Genomic DNA, 20,077 nt, shown 5'->3' with positions numbered 1-20,077 from the left:
AGCATTCGACAAAGTACAGCATCCCTTTATGTTCAAAACTCTAGAAAAACTAGGGATAACAGGAACATACCTCAATATTGTAAAAGCAATCTATGCTAAGCCTCAGGCTAGCATCATTCTGAATGGAGAAAAACTGAAGGCATTCCCTCTAAAATGCAGATTTCTTCATTCCAAATAAAACCATATGAATTCAAGGAAGACACTATTCAACCCACTATAGATGGTAATTGCAAATAAAATATGAACATACTGGGAGATTCCTGGATTATCAATTTTTTGCTTGTTTGATAAACACACACAGTTCCAGACATGCTTTTACATGTAAGTAATGACTAATAGTCCTCTTGTTTTATGTGTTCCATAGAGTTACAGACAGAAAATTGGATGCCAAAATATTTGAGCCTATGGATCCAACTGTTAAGCCCACTGTATTTCATGCTCACTGTTATATGTCTCTAAAATGAGTTCATTCCTTACTCTTTCTACGTTTCATCCTGCCTATCACTATTTGCATACAGAATTATGCTGATTGTGAAATTAATCCATGCAGGCTACTTTCTATTTTTCAAAGCCTTTGAAAGTGCCATAACATTTGGCTCACATAACTGGTTTTGTAAAAATAAGGTTTTGTAAAGTTTGTGACATAAAGATGTTTAAACAAAATTGAATTAACATTGCTGACTCTTTCCATTCTGGTTTTGCCTCTGAAACACTTACCTTCATAATACAAAAGCACAGGGACAGTTTTGTTAGTGTTATTCATATGCAGTGGGACCTGCTATGGATTTATGTGGGTAATAGGGTACAAACAAGCAAGCTTGCAATGTGTAAAACAAGAAATTTTGTCTGAATCATAACGATAATATAGAAATAAACTTGAGACATGTTTATTCATTTATTCAAGTTTGACAGCAATTCTGACAATTTACAGGGCATTACCAAAAGCAAGTTATGAAGTAGAAGCAAAAAAAAAAACTATTTGCATGAGGAAGGAAAATTAGAATTTTCCCTTTATTCTCTGTGTAGAAAATTATGTTGGAAACTTGATCATATGAAGAAGTGATCAGATTACACATAAAAAAAGGAAAATATTATAACACTATATCAGTCAGTTAATTGTTCAAGATATGCTATTTTTGTGGAATGTGATGTGTCCATGTTAGATTCACAAAATAATCTGTTGTAATTTACTTTCTCATTAAAACTGAATACTTAGATTTCTAGCTAATTTTTAATATTAATTTTATATTATTTTTAATTAAAAAGGTCCCCCACATTTTATCAACTTAAAATCCCATAAAACCAGAATTTGATTCTGCTTTTATCTTTTCTTATGTAAGACAAAACAAAGTAAAACAAAGATTCCACTTAAATAAGAGATTTTGATTCTTTTTTTTTCTTTTGCAAAATAAGATTAAAAATAAAGCTTTTACAAAGCTGTGCTTTTATTATTATCCATCTTAACTTCTTTAGGTCATTAAAATATCTCAATAGTGAAGCCTTTTTATCCCTCATGAATTCAGTCATCACATGAGGATTGTCTTGGCCTTTCTCTTATTTCTTCTTTTCCTTCAGTAGTCTTTGATCAGAATTATTAGATAGTATTTTAATTTCTATAATAAAAACAGGGTGTTGATTTGAATCCCATTTTGGGATTGCTTTTTTCTAAAAGATAATATCAATTTATTGCCAAATATTCATGTTTTTGTAGATACACACACCCCCCACACACACACCACTTTTTTTTTTTTTAGGTATACAAAGATGATACAATTATTAGCTTGTTTTTACATTCTTATCTTTCTGTTCACATTTTCTTTTCTATATCCTACCTAACAATTCTCTTCATCAATTGCTCATTATCCTCTTGGTTTTGATCCATGGAGAATAGATCATTTTCTCTCCATCAGATTTCCTGTTGTTTATTTTCTTCCATAAGAAAAATTGTTTATGCTATTGGATGTCATAGGAACATTAATTTTATAGAAAGTCTCTTTATTAACATTCGGATAGAGCTACTAATTTTACAGTATTGGAAATAAACTTCAAAGAGGAAATGTGATTTTTTTTAAAGACAAAATCAGGATTAGAATCCAGGTTTTCTCACTCTGGATACAGATTGAGTTAATTTTTATTTTCATTCCATATACCTGGGTATAGTTGTGTCCATATTTCGATCTATATGCACAACTCCCATTTCTTTTAAAATAAAAATTTCTCGTTTTTCTGTCACCCTTTTATTTAACAACTTAAAGCCATTATAAAAGCATGTAAAGCCATGAAGCTATTTTGTCACCATTACCAATCTGCTCCATGGCATTGTGAACATGTTAAAAGCTGTCTTGTGCTGAGAGTCTGAATTTTATTCTCTGTGATTCTGTAGAGGAGGTAGATTCCAACTTTATTCGGATTTTTATCCTATCTCTAATAATGCCATATTCTTTCAAGTGTAAAACTTCACAAATTGGAAATAGCAGGACCGATTTTATTTTTTCTAACTCTATTGTTTCTTTTTGACTACTGCACAAAAATTCCTTTGGTCTCCTAGTTTTCTAGCTGTCCCAGCATGCCATATCCCCCACACTCCACTTTTGCAGATAGTTTCATAAGTAAAATCGTTAAACTCATTAAATGTTTAGATTGTTATTCAATGAAAACATTTTAATTTTCTTTTGCTTCACTTACACTACCTATTGCATTTTTAAAACACCATACCCAAACTGTGTCCTCATTTCTTCCTTCTAATGAATATGTTCTCATGGTTGACTTATTACTTTTCAGGGATAGGAACAAAAGTCATTGTTTAAACAAGTGCTGCTTTCTTAGGTTTGGGTCAGAGCATTTAATGGGCTTAACCTGGAATTTCTCACCTTAAAGTGTATGTGTGTATTGGTAGGAGGCCCCCTGGCTTTCCAAGCAGTTGTCCCAGAATAGATTTTAAAGTATAATTTGTGAGGTGGAAAGAGGAAGTGTTGGTTAATAGAAATCCTTTCATTAGTTTATATTCATATTGCATGTTCAAGGTAAATGACAAACAGTAAAGGTAATATTGACATTCATTTACTACATAGTGACCCAATAAAGAGCATTAATTTGTTTTTTTGTTTTCAAAAGTTCTTTGAATAAATAAATACTTAAATTTGACAGAATGTTATAAGCATCTCTAGAGATAGGCTCTCCTATGATTGGCTTTTAATATCCACCTACGAGTTCATTATCTACTTTTTAACAATGTGTTTCACAATATGGTAAATATACCAGTAGCATTCATTTGAGTCCATTTTTTTTCTTGATTTTAATGATGATGTCCCTTATGACTTTCCTCTCAGATAATCATTGCTTGAGGCATTTGGAAGATGTATAAGAAATTGAACATAAAATACAAAAGCTTTTACTACTCACCTAAATCATACATGCAATTGGTGAGTTCCACATTTACTTAAAAAAAAATAGTCGTTAAAATGAAGTAATATCCATAAGCGCACTTTTGGAACTAGATTTTATTTGGGCACTACACTATTATGCAGACCCAGTTATGTATGAAGAGAAAAAGGCAAGTATTTCCCCTATCTTGTTAGAATAAAAACTTGTTTTTGCTATTTTTATAATCAACATATAATTTAAGGATATAATATTTTAGAACAACTACTTTGGGCTAACAACTTGATTTATTTACTGTTTGTGGCTATATCTATATATTTCTTCTATTTGAAAATTTTAGAAAAGTGATATAATTCAAGGATAGAAATAAATGGGAATTGAAGACTAGCTACCAATTTTTCTAAAACATGTAAAATATGAAGATGAGAAATAAAGATTTATTTTTATCCCCATAAAGTATAAGGTATTGTTAGATTCTCATTTCTTCCTGAGACAGTGGAGGGTATTTGTTGTTTGTTCAAATTCTGAGTCACTTTTCTTTACATAAAGAAAACAGTTTGAGGGGCTGGGGTTGTGGCTCAGCGGTGGAGCTCTCATCTAGCACATGCAAGGCCCTGGGTTCGATCCTCAGCACCACATAAAAATAAATAAAATAAAGGTATATATATGTGTGTGTGGTGTGTGTGTGTGTGTGTATAAAATATATATATATATATTTAAAAACCCAGTTTGCATCTTCCAATAGATATTTGTAGATTCAAATTATTTCCTTTGGCTTTTGTAATGTATCTAAATAATAGCATCTAATAAAAAAGTTTTCAAAATAGTAAAACATATCAAATATTGTTTTATTGGGACTGAGAGATTAACTCAGTGGTGGAGCTGTTCCCTGGCATGTGTGAGACCCTGGCTCCATACTGAGCACTACACATTAAAAAAAAAATACAGGTAATATATGAAATTATCCAAAATTTATGGTATTGAGAATGCTTTGTTTTTTAAATCTAATTTTTAATTAAATTAGGAGAGTATCATAATTGTCCATTTAATTTTTAATTATATTGAAAATGACATCCTTATAAACATTTTTATACATATTTTTGTACAGTTTTGTACATATGATTCATATGTACTGGAGTTTTGAAATATTGTTAAGTAAAATTTAAATGCCAAAATTTTTTGTAAATATCTTATAAACAGGATGAATTGAGAGCTTTCCAAATGGTGAGGATATTTTCTCAAGGACAAATACTGGAGTCAGTGACAGATTGGGGACCATTTTTATTGACTGACAATCATTGTTCCTTAGCCACTAGACCATTATTTCTTCACATTTCTTCCACATATCCATGCATTTAATGAGATTCTGTTTACAAGTGGGAACATAATTTATTTCTCCTTAGATTACCACAATAGATAACATATACATATTAAAAAGTACAAAGAAGTTTGTTTGTTTGCTTCATTAAGAGAATTGGATTTTATGTTTGAAGCATGACATCGCATTTAGAGTGAATTCCTAACAATTCCTTGATTATTTATGCAACATTGAGCAAGGTGGTTTAACTTTTTTGGTTATAGTAATTATAGTACTGAGGTTTTAGTAAATTTTATTTCTTGGAATAAAGTTCTCTTTTTAGGCTTATAGAAATATATACTTTTGAAGACCCTGAAGATGGGAGGTAAAGTTTGGTTTTTATAATCATAAAAACAACAATGTAAAAAATGAAATGCTAGATAATAAAAGAGATTGGTTGCTGACTGTTAAGGATTGTTGGTTAAATTTTCATTAACTATTAAAAATTCTTCATCTTGATTAGGAAAAAGCAAACCTTAATTACTTCAGGATTCTGAAACTGTGGGCCAAACAATCAGAACTTCAAGCTTATCTAAGTTTCTTTATTGTCGTAAGGATAACAAAAATGGGTCCAGATCTTTAGTTAATTCTTCTGTTTTAGTCTTCTGGTTTAATCCTCAATCTAGAATCCACAGGTTTTCAATTTAAATTTTAGAACAGTGATTCCTATAGAGTTCTTCCATCTATACTCAAATATTATAATTTGTGATATTTTTTTCAGGCTATGACAAGCAAGAAGGATTTTATCTGGGAAATTTGCTAATTTTTTATTAGTTTACACATTTCTTCCAATCTCGAAAAATGCTTATTTTAGAAATATGTAGATCAAGATTGGAGTCTGCTTTCTGTTTGTTCCTCACTAGCCAAGGACAACATGAGAAAAAGTATTGTGACCTCAGATCATTATTAGGTATAAATGAAGCACATACAGTATTTAATAAGTGTAGGTCCTCATTCACATCATCTCCTTATGTCCTTCAATGAGATATCCAAAGTAATGTACCTAATTTTATTATCTTTCCCCTTCGTATTTTGATAACCCTGTCCTACAATCCTTGGGTTCTGACTTTCAAACTAATTTTCTTGAGCAAACTCACTGCTATGCCATCCTACAAGAGGCAGCTGACATGATTCTTAAGAAATACAATAATGATGTTGATGAGGAGGAAGAGGAGAAGGAGAAGGTGAAGACAAATTGTTTGACTCAGGAAACCAAAACCAGTAATGCTGTTTATTTTAGTTGAAATTGCTAGTGAACAAAGCAATTTTTAATTCATCATTGTATTAAGATGACTTTGAGAATCAAGTGAGGTAGTGTATGGGAAAGAAATCAGTGCTCCTTGGTACATAAATGCAATCTGTAATAAATAACACAAGATGCTCTATGTGTACATACCCAGTGATTTGAAAGAGTTTATATGTTCTTAAAGATTTCTTATACCAAGAGATTATAGTCTATTTTGTCTTAAAAATATGTAATTATTTTATTCATGTATTTTCTCTGGGTTTCTTATTTATACAGCAGAAATGAAAGACAGTTTAAGTGAATTGCATGTACCCTTTGCACTCTAATATTTTGGTTGGGAAACTGAAGTTGCATTAGTTACAAAATGAAAATTTGCTGAATTATTCACATAGTTAAGAGGTAAATGATGTTTTCTTTACCCCCAGCAGACTGATTGACTTTCATATGTACCCCTCCTCCTTTTCTCTCTCTCTCTCTCTCTCTCTCTCTCTCTCTCTCTCTCTCACACACACACACACACACACACACACACACACACACACATTCTAATCTTCTGCAGAGTGATCTTTCTGGTCAGTGTAGTAAAACATTAATCTTATTTCCTTTTTTCTTAATAATAGTAATTAATGACATGAATATTTTCCTGAGTATACTCATTGCAATACAACAAGAAGGATGCCATGACAAAAAGTAATATTATAAAACATTGAAATATCTGTTCTACCCCATATAAAGGCTGAGCAATGGTGATGGATATGTGTGTGCATGTTTGTAAAGGTGGATTAGAGATTTGTCCCTGTCACCATGAAATGATCTAAAGTAGAATGAACTACAATTTCTGGGACCTTACATAGCATCTGAGTATAGAAATAAAGTGAAACTCTCTCAAAGTACCTCGTATTAACAAAATATGACATAAGTTTATTATATAATCTTTCTTTAGGTCATATACTCCAAGGGTGCTTTGTAGGAACTAGCCCTCTGTATGACAATGCTTGTGAAATCATACCTTGACAGTATGCCCCTGATCCTCTTTAGTTCATAAACACTGACTGAATTTCCACATATTTCGAAGATATATCTTTGTGAAAGCAAGTTAGGAAGTTCCTCACCAGTTGGTAGCATGCTATCTTTTCCCCATGCCACATTTTTAATATACATAAACAAAATTACAGATTCATGGGGAATCATGTCAGGAGCTCTTCTGAGACAGCACTGGCTGCCTGGATATTGCTGCCCTGAGGGGGTTTGTTCAAATGATTGTGATCCCACAGCAAAGCAGATTGAGCCAGTCTAACCTGGCAAGTGGGAGCAGGTGTGGGAAAACAGCACAGCAGAGTCTCAGCTAAACATTTATTGCCACTTACAGGATTGTAATTTTAAATAATGCTATTTGGTTTGTTTGTTTTCTCTGTGGTGTGATCAGTGTGTCAGATCCAACATAGATGACCACATTTTAACTTAATTTCTATTCTTTGATGTTGTTATTTAATGAGCGGATTGGTGTGAAATTAGGCTCTGTGCCGCAGGTAATAATCTGGTAAATAAAATAAGGAGCAAATCCTTTTGCATTGAAGAATTGTAATAATTTTATTTATTTGTTTTTAATTAAAGCCTGTAACATATTTTAAGGGGGCTTTGAAACTGTCTGAATATACTATATTGATATATTCTTATTGAAATATATAAAACAAAATATTGTTTTATACTCCCACTTTATTTTTTAAATGAGACCCAAAGGTAATCCTAACAATTAAGCTTGAAATAGTTAATTTATTATATCAACTGCTGTGCAAATGCCAAAGGCAAAATGGTTTAGGTTCTTGTTTCTCCAAGCATGTTGTGCTAACCTGAGATCTCGCTAGAAATACAGAGGTACAGGCCCACTCCAGAACTTTTGAATTAGAATTTGCATTTTAACAAGATTTAGGTGATTTCTATGCACACAGAAATATGAGAAGGAAGCACTAGTTTTTATGGAGAAGTGAAGCAAATTCACCTATTTTAAGTTTTTTTTTAATCAATGGGAAATAATAGAACTAATGAGATGAAGAATTCACTAGAATATGGTAATATCATAATTATCTGAGCAGAATTTGGAGATGTTCATTTGAAATTCATTTACTTTGGCATTGTTAAGTATTTAATTTTTATTTGAAGGTTTAGGTCGAATCCCACTCATGTTTAAAGTGTTTTTTGAATCTAGATATTAAATAAGAGACCTAATGGGAACCCTATATTAAGTTTTAATTTAACATGTTAGTAAATGGGCTCCAGAACTCTATAAAATTATGTGGTGTCACTTCGGAAACTTCAACTCATGATATTTACTCACATTAAATAGGATACATTTGCAGACATTTTGATTCTAAGAAAAGTAAGCTGATGAAACATGTAATATATAACTGAAGACTTTTCCCAATGTAAACATAGGATGTAGATGTCAAACTGTCATGAGTATTAGAAAAAATGCAAATACTATTATGCAAATTGTCTCACAGATGCTTACTTGTATTAATGTATTTTTTGATTACATGTCTGAGTATTTCATGGCTGTAGCTGATACCATAAGGAAATGTGGTGCTTTTCAACTTTTAGAGTTCTACACTACATATATCTATAATGGACTAGAATCTTCCACCATTGCACCACCACAGCTATATCCTTACTGCCATCTGTACCCCTATGGGTCATCTTCTCTGCAGTCATAGATGGCTTTTCTATTTTTTGACCTTTGTCAATCATCCAATAGTCAATGTCATCGCCTTTTATTTTCTCATAGACATTAGCTTCATAATTCCCTTCCCTATGAAGTTTCATCTACCTGCAAAGATATTGTTATTTTTCCCACTCTTTAAGAATTCTTCTTGCATCCTGCTTTTCTATCAGGTAGTCCCCTGTTTTTCTTTCTTTTCTAAGAAGAAACACTTCTTATATGGCTTAATTTTTCTATCTTCAATTGTTCTCCTCCATCTTTTCTTGAAGTCACTACAGTCAGACATTTGACCTTACCACTTAGCATAATGATTTTTATCAAGGAAAAAAGTGAAAAAAAAGCATGCAATGTTGCATGCTCAGATTTTAGTTTTCATCTTTTTTATTTTGTCAGCAGCATCCAATATAGAGGGTCAATCTTTCTCTAGGAACACTTTCTTATCATGGTTTTTCTAACCCCAAAATTCTTTCTGTATTTTTGGTTTTCTGTCTCTTCTGTTCATTGGTCTTTACCTCTTAAAGCTCTAAATGTTGGTATGCCCCAGAAAACTTGGTTTTAAGACATAATTTTCATATTTTTTTAATTTATAATCATATCCAGCCTTGTAATTTTTTAATGTCATGTACTGATGACACTTAAATTTATTCCTCATTTCGATAGTTCACAATTTGATTCTCCCAGTTGCTCAAGTAAAACATCTGGGAGTTATCCCGCCTTCTTTACATCACAGTCCACATCGAAATACCAAACATTCTGAGATTCTGCCTTTAAAACATAGCTAGAGTCAATTCCCCTACTGTCACCACTTTTGTACAAACTATTCTTTTCTAGTTCTTGGATTACTGTAATAGTCTTCTGTTGTGTCTCCTTGCTTCTATTCTTAACCATCTTCAGTCCATTATTAATAAAAATATCTAAAATATTAAAATGTAAGTCATACTATGTCATTCTGCTCAAAAATTTCCACGGCTTCCTTTATCTCCAACTAAAAATCAACAAATGGACCTACAAGGAATTGCTCTGATGGTCTACCTCTCACCTCTCTAACCTCTTCTACCATTCCTCCTTGTTTGCTTTTCTCCTGAAACAGTGTTCCTTTATTTGATAACTAGAACACGTTAGGCACACTCCTTCCTCAGAATGCCAGCATTTGTTTTTTCTTCTGCCTCTGTATTTCCTCAGATGTCTGATTGGCTTCTCTCTTACTTTCTACGTATAGTTTTTCAAATGTCTTCTAAACAAGGCCTTATTTTGACCACATGATAAAAAGTATACTGTCCTTGATGCTACCTAGCCTTATTTTTACATTTTACTTTTCTTTTTTCCTTATTACTATCAAATATATTACATATTTACTTATTTTTCTGTTTTCTCTTCCCACTAGGATATGAGGTATTTGACAGCAGGAATTATTTTGTAGTTTATTCCCTGCTGTTTCCCAAGTGCCTAGAATGCCGCCCGGTGCAAGTGAAGTACACAATAAATATTTATCAAAGGAATAAATGAATGAATGAACAAATGAACGAATATATACTGAATGCTTTTAGCCTCATAGGCTAATATGTTAGTTTTCAATGAACTTCAATTGAAAGCCCTTTTGCAAATAAAAAGCAAACTGTGTATGTCGATTCTTCCTTAATAGAAATTCAGTTCCTTACTAGAATTCAAAATGAAGACATTTTAAATTGAGTCACGCATACTCTCAATAGAATAGCAGCTTTCCACCTCAAAATTTGGAAGAATTTTTATCCACCATCTCAACACTGAGCTGCTATTGCTAGTCCTAAACTATATTTGATAAATAAACTAACTCCATAATCACCAGCCAGAGTTTTAAAACTTTTCCTTTTTGCAAAATATCTCAGTCATTATATGAAAATTGCATAACAATTTATGTGTCAATATCTTTTTAAAAATAAGTTTCTGTTAAGCGTATTTAATTTTAAAAAAATAGAAATGAGTGGGTAAGGAAGCAGGGACTCTCTTATTTTACATCTTTCTAAATTAATAAATGTGTTTCTGTGTGTTCTTTTTTGAACACCAAAAGCTTATTATTCATTTGAATGAAAACAAACATCAATAGGGCTATGTGTATTTTGGCTAGAGCATAAAGAGGAGGCAATTGAATTAATTCTTTCAGATATTGGTTGTCAAATATTAAAAAAATAAACAGATTCATGAATTTAGATTGAAATTTATTTGAATATTATCAGTTCAGATTGTATCATGTTACCAATGTCTGTTTTCTGAAAGTAATCATAGTGTTACAAATTTAATATATAATTTTATTTCTAAATAGAATGGCATTTTAAAAATATCTGGTAAGCTCATGCATCTAGAACAGAGAATAAATAAGGAAGTAAATAAGGAAGTTACTGTGCCTCTAAAATTAACAGAGTCATTGAGAGAACTTATACACGCTTTATCATTCCAGTAGTGTCTATAGCTAATGTACACCTTTCTTTCCATGACTACATAATATTTCAAACTCCATACTCACTTGAAACTGTAAATTAATAGATGTGTAAGAAGATTATCATTTGTAGGTTAAAAACAGTGAGAGCTGAGACGAATATCAGCTAGTAGCAATAGATGAAACAGAAAAACCATAACAAACATAATTGTAAGACAAGGAAGAAAATCAAGAGATTAAGAGTGGAAAAATGACTATACACTCAGAAGGTTCAAAGGACATCATCATTTGCTAAGGGATATAATTATTTGTGTTATTTATGATCACCTACAGTGAGTTATCAGGCATACTTGGATTGTGTTCGAAACATTGTGTTTAAGAAGGCCGGAGGCAGTTCTCAATTTTTCTTGAAAAAACTTTGATGTTAAATTAAAATGCTTACAATTTAATCAATGAATGTATGTGATTGTTGAAGAGAGATTAGGTTTGTAGATTAAAGAGATAACAATATGCACATTCTTTTTAGAACACATACCCACCACAGTAGGTAAATATCTAAAACATACACCTTATGACTTGTGTAACTGATTTTGGTTACTTAACAAACTGCACGTAAGCTCTTTGGAATTGTGAGATTTCTTTGCCATAAAGAAATGACATAAAGTAATGTTTTCTTTCTTCACTGTGTGGGTTAACTCATAAATGGGTTAAGAATTTCTTGAATTTTACAAATATAAGAAAAGATGTGATGTTTGTGTTGCTTAGTGCTCAACTTGGGGCAACAGTTTCTGTGGCTCAGTAACTTTTCCCTGATTAAAACATTCTGGTTTCACCCAAATTCCTGTTGTGTTTTCAATAACTTTTCTCCTATCAATGCCATCAATTTAATTCATTGTCCTACTGTTCCCCGATTAAAATGGCATGAAACTAAGAAGATCCACCAACACTGCTTGCTCTCATCTCCAGCCAAGTGTATGCTTCAGCCTCTGTTCTGTGTCATGAATGATATTTTTCTTTTTGATAGTCACAATGTCTTCCAAGATATAAATTTGTGTCATCCTAGTTCGTAAGTTCTCTCTAATCCATTTTATTATATAAGCACACATTTATATATGTATGATATGTATTCTATACTATAATGTATTATATACTATATATACCCTTAATAACATATGGTACTTACCTTTCTTTTCTGAGTGGAATATAAAAGTCCATCAATATTTTTATGGTTGTCAGGAATACAGTACTTAACGTTCATCATATATTATAAACTGAGTTGGTGAATTCTAAGAGAGGACTAAGTGAAGGTCCATTGCTTGTTATATATAATCTCTATAAAATAATATCTAACACAATTAGTAATTGTATAATTACATTGTAAAAATCAGATATTTGACTAGGTTATGAATGCCTTACTCAAGGTCCATTTACATTGAAGAAAAACATGAGTATATCCAAAGGATTCTGGAGAAAGTAGAAAAGTATTAATAGATGACTGCAGAGACAATAATCCCTATTGGTCAGCAAAATAGAACTGTTATCTAAGGATGCTTACTTAGAAGCAGCTACTTAATTGAAAGCTGAAGAAGTTGGCATTTTGAGCAACCATTCAGCACTACTATAACCAATTTGGATGAAAATGCTAGCTCCTGATATCTTAAATTTTCTCTTTAAGTGACTGATTGAATTTGACCTGGGTAGAATAAGGTTGAAGAGGAAGGAATTGGATAGTAACCCCAACATTGTGGTTTAGATAATAACATGAAGAGACAAGGTTTTATACTTGACATTATAAAATCTCATCTCTTTATTATAACCATGCCACAAAACCAGTATATACACTTCCTAGGGGAGAGTACCTACTTGAGCTCAGGCAACACAGAGCTATGTTTAGTAAAGCCCAAATTAACAAAAACTCATGTAGATGTTTACAAATCTGTTATCACATGGAGCCTTAAAATGGTTAGGTATATACCATCAAGAATTGAACAATGGTTTAAAGTTTATTCAAATTAATTCTTTGATCATAAGGTAGACTCTGAATCAATATTTCTTTCATTGAATTGTAGAGCTATACTTTTAAACATTTTAGTTAAGTAAAATTTCATTGAGTTATAATTTCCCAAAGTAAAATTCAACCTATACAGAAGTAGGTATTGTAAAAACTTAAAATTAATGCCTCCAGTTAAATTTTAGACCCCAGTGATAACTACTGTAGAGAATTTACTTTAATACATCATTAATTTCTGAAGAATTGCAATTGGATATTAAATGAGAAAACAAATTTATGATGGTTTCCTGTTTTTGTAGAAGGAAAAATGAGAGCTCATGCCAAAGACTCCTATAATTAAGCACACCTAACTTTTTCTAACCAAATTTGAAATTATTTTTATTTGGTAGACTTACAAAAGATTAGATTTTCACATTAGATTTTCTATCAAATGGAAGGACCCTGAATTTTTAACAATTTTGGAGGCATAATTTATATATGATGAAATATAACCATTTTATGTGCTAAATTTAATCAGTATTAGTAAACTATATTATAGAGTTATAGGTCCATCATAATACTCATCTTTTAGAAAAGGGTGTCTGTCACTCTCAAATTTTCTTATGTTCATTTACATTCCAATTATCCTATAACTAGCCTCAAGTAACCAACTTATCTCAGCTTTTGTTTTGGTAGGTTTGCCATTTCACAAAATTCAAGTTAGTGGAACTATACAATACATATGTCATCTTTTTTGTCTGGTTTCCTAAAAAAACTGTTCACTTAGTATCTTTGAGCTCTGTTCATGTTGTACAGAGTATGTTATTATTTTGTTCCTTTTTACTGTTAAGTCTGTACTCATTGCATAGATCATATCATGCTAGATTCACCAATTGATGATGAATGCATCAAGACATTTGTTAATGTACTTCACTGACTGTGGTGATACACTGTTCATAACATTCTCTGTGTGTTGGTTTTCACTGCTTTTTCTTTACAACATTTTGGGAACTTAGTCACAAATTCCTAGATTTAAGAGAAATAGGAAAAACATATATATTGCCACATTAATTTCTATTTCTAGGTTTTACAAGGTCTAGGAATGATGCCAACATTAACTCTACACTTTCTCCCACTTGCCTCTTCATCCCCAGAATGGGCAAAAGAGTTCTTTAAAAAGATTTTTGAAATGGTAATAATTTAATCACAAAATGCTAATTTTTTTGACAGGGGAGCATAGCATTCTGCATAGAAGTGCAATTCTAAATCTTTTCTCCAGCAGATTTATTCTTCTTAGATGTTTTAGTTTAGACATCAGTCGCAGGTTTTGATATAAATCAGATCACAACTGGAAGTTGTGATAAGGCCTCAGAGCTGTTCAGAATTTAAATAAATAGAAGTCTTCACAACAATTATGTAGTTTTTCCTCAAATTATGAATAATTTGACTTCCAAGAATTTATTGATATCAAAAATTCTTTAATTACTTGCTAAGCTATTTAGTCAGTTTTTAAATGACCTACATTGTCAGAGTTTTGAACCAGAGGAAACTTGTAAGTATTCTGATCCTGTAGTATTCTCTCAGCTGAGGAAACAGACATAAGAATCAATCCCAAAACACACAAAAAAATTTCAGAAAAAAATATCTTAGATGCTAAATATGTGAGAACTTGCTGAGCACAGAGAAATCCAGCTCATAGGAAGTAAAGAAATGGCTGCTTCCCAGGTTTACACTCAAGATTTCCCAACCTAGTCCCTGTCTTCCTATGACTTTCTCTTCTTAAATTCTAGTTCTTCATTTTTTGCATTTCCAATTTCCTTCAAGACACAGGTTTATTATCACTTTCTTCATAAGTTCCTTCCTGATTCCAGAGCTATCAGTTATTTCTCATTTTCTGCACACCAATAATTTTTAGCCATAGCAGTTATAATATCTCTTTCTATCTTATATTTTACCTATATTCCTCTTATTCTTGCACTAACTTGTAAGCTAGAGTGATTTCATGTTTTCATCTTTTCTACTGCTAAAACTTAATTGTAGCTTTTCATATAGTTGTTCAATACATTATTACAGAATAAATAAATGAAACGCACTGTTGATTTCTGTTTCTTAAATGTAGGTGGCATCCTTGTATTTTCTTGTTTCTTTCCTTCTTTTCTTTCTTTTGTTTAGTAAGGAGAGATAGTACACTTGATGAATATGTTTCATCTTATGCACATTTATTAATCATATAACCACATTCAAGCTGCATGAAAAGAAATATTAATCCAATTAATTTGAGCTTTTAAAACATATCGATTTACAGTTCTCCTCTTTGCTAAAAGAGTCTTATTACAATAAATTAAGTCTCTTATGTTAAACCTTTTGACTAGTGCATTGCAGATACATGTTAGCTACCATTTTCATATTCAGGAAAGGATCCAGAGAGGTCAGTTAATCTCCTACATTATGGAGCTCTTGGAGACCAGTACATTTCTAAGCCAGCTCAATGGAAGGTCATCTAATGCTCTAAAAGACTCTCCTGAGTTTTGCTGGCAGATACAAAGCCCATTAACTTAGGTGCCCATATCCTACCCATACCCCTATAACATTAGACAACATTTAATTCAGTCATGGACAAAAGTTTAAAATATATTATCTACCTCTGAATTTTCCCCCACCTCCATTTTGCAAATAGAAGAAAGGGCAAATGAGTCAATAAAAGAATTTTTTTTTTTAATGCTAGTAGAGAGGAGAAATACTTCAGAGAACACAAGAGAAGAACAGAAGACTTTTTTGGATTATTTCTATTTCATTAACAATTTGATGTAGGCAGAGTGAGCCAGATTAGATCACAAGGTTGGCAGTACCATCCACATTTGTCTTTGGATAAGACCAGTGGGAGTTGTTTCCTTAAACTCCTGGAAACAGCGATTGATATCAGGTCTTCTTGCCATTCTTTGGATGTGTTTGCATAATTGAAGACTTGCTTATGTTTATACGAGATAATTTAATCTTTTGAAGTACAATTAAACCTTCCTTACAATTTTAGTTCAATGTTGCTGAGAAATGCATTGGAGGATTTCCCCAATATCAATAATAGTAGAGTCTAATAATCTGTAATCTATGCTGTCATCGTAAAGGAAAATTAATTATTAATTCTGAATTATTCCTTTACCAGTATGGAAAGATACCTTTCATTCAGTTATTAAAATAGTAAAATATATTTTTTAGAACAAGGGAAATATTCATGAGATAGAATTAAAAGGAAATGCAGAATGCAAATTTATATGTTCAAAGTTATAGACACCACAAAATTTGGGGCACACATATAGCCACAAAACCCACCCAGTGATAGTGTATAGTGGGAAGATTTATAAGTGACCTTCATTGTTCATAATTTTTTCTATTTTTTTAACCTCATTTGTAATGGTGAACATGTATTTCTATTATAATCAAGAAAATGTTATTTTTTGTTTTGCACATTCTAGGCAGCACATACTGGGGCCTTGCACATGGTAGGTGAGCACACCACTGTTGAGCTATACCCCCAAACTATTTTTAATTTAGTTATTTAAAAAAAATTTTTTTGAACAGGGTCTAGCTAAGTTGTGAGGCTGGCCTTGGACTTGCAATCTTCCTGTCTTAGCCTCCAGTAGGGCAACAACCTACCTGGCAGGAAAATGTTCTTTTCAAAAGACAAGAAGATGACAGTTTTTATTGAAATAAATTTTAGAATCATGAGGGTTTTAACATGGCTCTAGAATCAAATGACCTAGTTTCAAATCCCAACTCCACATTCATGTAACCTTGGGTAAGTTCCTCAACATCAATGAAAGGGAGGCAAAAACCTGGTTTTGTTGAGTTTGTTGGGAGGATTAAATGAGGAAATGCACATCAATCATTTGTAAGAATGAGTTCTTAACATATAGTGAGTGCTCAATGTTAGCTAGAACATATTAATTATAATACAACAGAGGGAGACAAGTGCAGATATTTGAAATAGTTACGTAAGAATGCAAGCGTCCAAGTGATAAAGCAAAACCAGTAAATAATGATACAAATGCAGGAGGTCAAAATGGAAAGAGATCTTGGTAATCCCTGGGAAGGTTTTTTGAAGAATTAAAACTTGAACTGAGTTGTAAAACAGAGATACAATTTGAGAAGATATTTTCTTTTACTTTGACACAATGTGAGAGGAGGGGAAAAGTGTAGAAATAGAAAGACCACATGACCCAGCTATACCATTCTTCTGTATTTGTCTTAGAGAATGAAAGTCAGCATACTATAGCAAAATATGCATACCCATGTTTATAGCAGCACAATTCACAATAGCCAAACCATGGAAATAGCCTAGGTGTTAAGCAAAATAAGTCAAACTCAGAAAATCGAATCCTGATTTCTCTCATATGTGGAAGCTAGAGAGGAAAAAGGAGAGGAAAGGTCAGGGCAGGGGGGATTTTTTTAAAATCTAAAGGAGATCAGTAGGATAGAGGAAAGGGACCTGGGGGAGAGAAGAGTAGGGAAATTGAAAATACTGGAGAATGATATTGGACAAATTATAACATTGTATTGTGTACATGTACAAATAATGTAATAAAAAATCCCACCATTATGAAAAAAAATATAATCCACAAATAAATCAATATTAAAAAATAACATATTCTGAAAACAAATAATATTGAAAATGTTTTTAAAAATTTAAAAAGCATAAGGGAAATGATCAAGTTTGAGAAAGTATTAAATAAATAATGGCAAGGTGAAAAACAGAATCCCTAGGGATATATTTTTTTCCTACTCTTCTCTCTCTTTCAAAACCTGAAAATGAGAACAGGTTAGCATGCGTGTAGTTGTTGCAAAGCAGAGATTACATTCTCAGTGTCCCTCTCCTACTTTTTATCATTTTAATAAATTTCTATTTCAAATTTTGCCTTGTGATGTTTTCAAAGCAAAATTGTAGTGGTTTGCTTTGTCAGAATTCTGCAGACATGACCTCTGATTTTATTCTAAGACAAATTCTAGAGTAAAACCCAATGTTTTGGTTGAGGGCTTAGCAATATAGCCTTTGGAGGATGGTGAAAAAAGGATAGATTTGTGATGTTGATATACAATGGACAAAAGCAGGCACCTTACTGTTTAATTATTTTCTTTTGCATACCTTATAAACTGAGAGTGTATAATACAAAGTTATGTTTATGCATGTACTCCTTATTCATTATTCATGAATGACATTACACTGTTCTCTTTCCTCTTCCCACCTATATTTCCTCTTTCATGCTGTTGGAACTACACATTTTTACATTGCTAACACCTCCCCTGGAAGATTGTGTACATAATCAATACTGAGTACATAGTACAAAATATTGATTTTAGAATGCTTGCATGAAATTAACTTGAATGCCATGTTCCATTCCACTGTTTTCAAAGCATACATTTTCTTATAAACAACTTTTGCTAAATGTCATGAGGTTGACAAAGAAGTTATTTGAAAGAACTACAGATTGTTAAGGTCATTTTTATTATTGATTATTGTATCCCAATTATTGATGGTGACCTCTTCTTCCTCCTTCTCTGTCACATTCATGCTATGGGGTAATCTGGTTCCATAGCTATTATTTCATTCCATACATAGTAGAACCATTTAATATTTTACATCATTTGCCCTAGTTACAGAACTCAGAAGGTAAGTGATTTGAGTATGCCTCGCAGAACTGAAATTCAGAGTTATGGCTATAGTAATTCCAGCTTGCCTAAAAATTATAGTACTCAGCAATGGAAAATAATAATCTTGGCAATACATTCATTCTGGTGAGACTTGAAGGAACTCAAGTTCCTCTGGTTCACTCTATGAATTGATTCTCATGGATACAATTTAATCTAAATTTCAGTTTGCATTTTAATCATTACTTCATTTTCTTTTCATTTTTCAAAGTACAATTATATCTTTTAAACAAAAGCTATTCAAGCTGATGCTACTCAGACTCACAGAAAGCTAAACATTCACAAATGTCATAAGGTTTTCTTCTTCCTCCCATGGTGATATATGGCTGGATGTAGACATGCTCTGACAAAAACATTAAATACTCTCATATTATAAATTACCTCTACCCTTCTGCTAGAAATCATAATCCCCAAATATGGTTCTTAATCATGTTTTGAAATAAATGCTTTCACCTTTACATCAGTTGAATGCCTCCTAAGTGGCCACAGTCTGCCAGATGCATGGCTTGCTGATCTGGTCACTGCTCTTTAAAAAAAAAAAAAAAAAAAAAAAAGCATTAAAGGAAATGAGACTACTTTTGCTGCTAAGGAAGAATGTTCTGTGCCATTGATTAATTGGCATTGATAAATAAGCCACATTAGTATTATAAGAAAATGGCATAACAGATTGATGTTGACTGGCGCTCTCTAGGAATAAAGCTGAAGAGCACTCAGCACACCATCTGGAAGAGACAATGAGAGGTGGCAAGTTTTATGCAGTGGGGAGAAGGGGAGGGTGCTTCTCAGATGCCACATATCTGAACTGACACTTTGATGTGTTCAAGTACAATCTCCCCTGTCAAAATATTTCTTTCTTTAGCCATTCTAGGTCTAATGCAATCAGACCACAGTGTGGAAGGCTGCCATATCCTCTTAGGTGAGATTTGTCTTGGAGTAACAAGCTGCACAGCTTCCAAATTGTAGTGCCACAATTTATATGATAAATAGAAAAAAAAAAAACAATACCAGCTGATGTTAGAATTTACAACTTTTTATGTCACCTTTAATAAGAATTCAAGAGTTTTGTGAAATACTCATTTTTGTTTCTTTGTTTTTTAAACATAAGTACATTTTATAACCAAATACTTATTACTATAATTGGCAAAAATTATCAATACACTTCTATTTGTTTTTCCCTAGTTGAGATTTGTCTGTCTTCCAACTACTTTCTAGAAATTTCTACCAATTATAATAAGTGATAAATCTATAGGCTAATGATCTTGATTGACTTAAGG

The 20,077-nt window shown here is 32.1% G+C and overlaps 1 protein-coding gene and 1 pseudogene across 1 annotated transcript in view; both read left to right on the top strand.

The window, feature by feature from the left end:
- Window positions 1-20,077, top strand: part of LOC107138388 (receptor tyrosine-protein kinase erbB-4) — a 780,863-nt gene that overhangs the window by 266,721 nt on the left and 494,065 nt on the right. The window lies entirely within an intron of this gene.
- The window catches only part of LOC107138389, a 49,751-nt pseudogene continuing 35,539 nt past the window's right edge, over window positions 5,866-20,077 (top strand).

Source organism: Marmota marmota, unplaced genomic scaffold (genome assembly GCF_001458135.2).
Source record: "Marmota marmota marmota unplaced genomic scaffold, marMar, whole genome shotgun sequence".
Classification (NCBI taxonomy): Eukaryota; Metazoa; Chordata; class Mammalia; order Rodentia; family Sciuridae; genus Marmota; species Marmota marmota.
Note: the sequence above shows the minus strand (reverse complement) of the source record. Positions and strands in the feature narration are given on the sequence as shown.